The sequence below is a fragment of the Echinops telfairi genome, unplaced genomic scaffold (genome assembly GCF_000313985.2).
Source record: "Echinops telfairi isolate 266 unplaced genomic scaffold, ASM31398v2 ScPeMD7_1713;HRSCAF=2227, whole genome shotgun sequence".
NCBI classification, from domain to species: Eukaryota; Metazoa; Chordata; class Mammalia; order Afrosoricida; family Tenrecidae; genus Echinops; species Echinops telfairi.
The window spans coordinates 9,794,529-9,798,105 of record NW_022105611.1 but is presented as its reverse complement, the minus strand read 5'-3'; the positions used below and the strand labels follow the sequence as shown (position 1 = coordinate 9,798,105).

General features: G+C 43.6%; 1 protein-coding gene across 17 annotated transcripts in view; it reads right to left on the bottom strand.

Moving 5' to 3' along the window:
• Nucleotides 1-3,577, bottom strand: part of DLG2 (discs large MAGUK scaffold protein 2) — a 1,827,487-nt gene that overhangs the window by 396,290 nt on the left and 1,427,620 nt on the right. The window lies entirely within an intron of this gene.

Here is a 3,577-nt window from a genome sequence, read left to right as displayed (position 1 = left end):
TCTTACTGATGGAGAAAATCAATTTGTTTAAATTCATATATCTAGTTAGAAGAGAGTTTGTCCCTATATTACAAGGTAAATGCTTTGCCCCAAAAAAGACAAACTTACACAATGATAAAGAAGCAAAAACTAAAGTAAAACATACTTTAAACAGGCTAAAAGAGGACCTAAGGTTTTTCTTTAAATATTTTACTGGGGCTCTTACAGCTTTTATAACAATCCATACATCAATTGTATCAAGCATATTTGTACATATGCTGCCATCATCATTTTCTAAACATTAATTTTCTATTTGAGCCCTTAGTATCAGCTCCTCTTGTTTCCACCCCTCACCCCTTGATAAATTATAAATTATTATTTTCATATCTTACACCGACCTCTGTCTCCCTTCACCAATGTTTTGGTTGTTCATTCTCCTGGGCGGGGGTGAGGGGTGGGGTGGGGATTGTTAACACATTGATCATTGTGATTGGGTCCCCCTTCCTCTCCTTCACTCCCCACCTTCCCCCTACCGTCCTAGTATTGCTACTCCCATTTCTGTTCCTGAGGGGTTATCTGACCTGGATTCCGTTTGTTGTGAGCTCTTATCTGTACCAGTTATGTGCAGTCTAGCCAGAACTGAAAGGCAGGACTGGGGTCATGATAGTGGGGGGTAAGGAAGCCTCAAAGAACCAGAAACAATATTGTGTGTTTCACTGGTGCTGTACTGCACCCTGGTTGACTCATTCCTTTTTTGTGACCCTTCTGTGAGGGGATGTCCTATTGTCTACAGGTGGATTTTGGGTCTCTGCTCTAACCTCCCTTGTTCTCAACTGTTTCATTTTGTTTTGTTTTTCCTCTTCTGGTGTCTATCATCTGATTCTGTCAACACCTCATAATCCCACAGGCTGAAGTGCTTCTTTTATGTGGGGTTGTTGCTTCTCCGCTCGATGGCCACTTGTTAAACTTCAAGCCTTTAAGACCCCAGACGCTATATTTTTTGATAGCTGGGAACCATCAGCTTTCTTCACCACATTTGTTTATGAACCCATTTTGTCTTCAGCAATCATGTTGGTAGGGTATCACAGAATGCCAGGTTGTTAGAACAAAGTGTTCTTGCATTGAGGGAGGGCTTGGACAGAGGCCCAAAGTCCATCCACTTCCTCAATGTATTGCCATATAAATATATTTACATAGGCCAATGCCTTTATTTTTATGAATATATTTATATGTGAGCACACCTCTCTTTATACCTCTATCCAAAGCTTTGCTTCCTAGATCTTTCCTGTTTCCTTTTACCTTCCTCCTGCCCTACCTTCATGCTTGCCCTTCTTCTGCCTCTTAATAATTCCTCTCAGCTAGATTGCTGTTGCTCTAATACCACAGGGATCTCTATGTCAGGAGTACCTAAGTTTTAAAGGAATTAAAGTATGTTATTTTTACCGAATATATTCTCCAGCTATATGATACTCAAGGATTCATTTTTAACTGCCCATAGCTTCTATCATTTGAACTATGTGATTCGGGATTTTCTTGTATTTTGCCTTTCACTGTTCTCTTTCTAGGAGCCCTGGTGGTGTAGTGGTTATTCCTTGGGCTGCTAACCCTATGGTCAGCAGTTCTAAACCACCAGCTGCAGTGCAGGGGAAAGGTAGGGTTTTCTATGTCCATAAAGAGTTATACTCTCAGAAACTCACAGGGCTTAGTTCTACCTTGTCCTAGGCAGTGGTTCTCAACCTTCCTCATGCCACGATCTTTTAATACAGTTCCTCATGTTGTGGTGACCCCCCAACCATAATGTTATTTTCGTTGCTATTTCATAACTATAATTTTGTTACTGTTACGAATTGGGTGACCCCTGTGAAAGGGTTCACCCCCCCAAAGGGGTCACGACCCACAGGTTGAGAACCGCTGGGAGGGTCAATATGCGTTAGAATTGACTCGATGGCAGCAAGTTTGATTGTTTGGTTTATCTTCTCTCTAGATGCCACGGTATCTACTGTAACCACTCCATGCTCCCCAATTCTGACCTGGACTGTTAGAACAGCCTCTAATGCAAAGTTATCTTGGTTCTATTTTCAACTTTCCAAACGAGTCCTTCCCCCAAATACCAATCTGACACACTTACTGGTTAAATGGTTCCAGCTACCCTGTGCCCCAAATCATCAACTTCTTCCAAGTCCCTCATTTCGACATGTTTATGCTACCCATGCCTGGGCTCAGGCTGTTCTAGGGCTCAGTTTAACGGTGACATCTCTGATCCTACAGGTTCGGGTGATCTCTTGCTCCTGGGTTCATGCTGTGTCTTGGACAAGGAACTCAATGTCACACGGACCACACGGCGCAGCACTGGTTATTATACGTGAACCAAAGCTCATACTCACTGCCGTCAAGTTGATGCTCAGTCCTAGAGGCCCTAAGTGTGCATGCTGAAACAACACTCGAATGCTTATTTTCTCAGTCGGTACTGAACTGTTGAAGCCTTCCTCGATCCTCTCTCCTACCCACCCCTCTAGGCAGGGTGAGGTGCCTCTCCTCTGTAATCTCAGTCTCTTACTATCCGAATGCTTGTGACACCGAGTGTGGTGATTTTACCCCCTCCTTCAGAATGATCACCTGGCGGCAGGCATCAGGGCATCTCCTTTTTGTCCCCAATACTTGGCACTGTCTGCTAACTTCACTTTCATATTGGATTTTAAGTATGGAACTGACAGAAGATGGAGGCTTGCTACTCATAGCTTCAGTACTTGTAAAATCCATCCAATTGAAAACGTTTTTTTTTTATGAATGCATCCAAGCTTTCAGTGAACAAGCATTAACGGAGTCCCTAGTTGGTGGCAGGCACTGTGAACGCAAACAGTAAGGAGCCACGTGGAAAGGTTCTGAAAGAGTCATCTGTATCAGCAGCCAAGAGCAAGGAGCGGCCGGCTTTCTTCTACAGAGATTTTGTTCTTCTCTCCTCCTCACCTGGATGAAAGAGGCAGCATTATTTTATGCAGTTTTAGTTTCCTTTTAACCTGGTATAAAAAGCCTTGATAGTTGCGGCAGAGAGACCCCCGCTGTGGCCGGGCATCTGCAGCAGCATCTTATTTGACTGCTGTCTCAAAGGGCGCTGTGGGCAGCTGCGGTGCGTTCAAGAGAGGGGAGCTATGGGCTCTCATTTTCTTTTGAAACCAGGTGTCTTAAGGAGGTTCCGGATCCTAAAAGGGAAGGGGCTATTGAACCTTGAGACTTTCTCAGGGTGGCTGGTAGCAGGGGTTGAATTGTGAACCACTGGGGCCTATAGAGTTACAACCAACTTTTTTTTTTTTTAATTCATGGAGACCTCAGAGTGTTTCAGAGTGAAACTGTGCTCCTTCAGGTTTTCACTGACAGATTTTTCAGAAGCAGATCACACACCTTTCTTCCAAAATGCTTCTGGGTGAATTCAATCCTTTAGTATTTCAGTTGAACTGTCTAGTGCTCTGTTTGCACCACCAGGGACTTAGAAGTCACTTAGAAGTCACTCGAACCAATACCAAAATAGCCATGGTGGGAGGTGGTAGTATAATGTAGTGGAAACTAAACTATACTATACAAATGCCCCCAGGCATTTTTT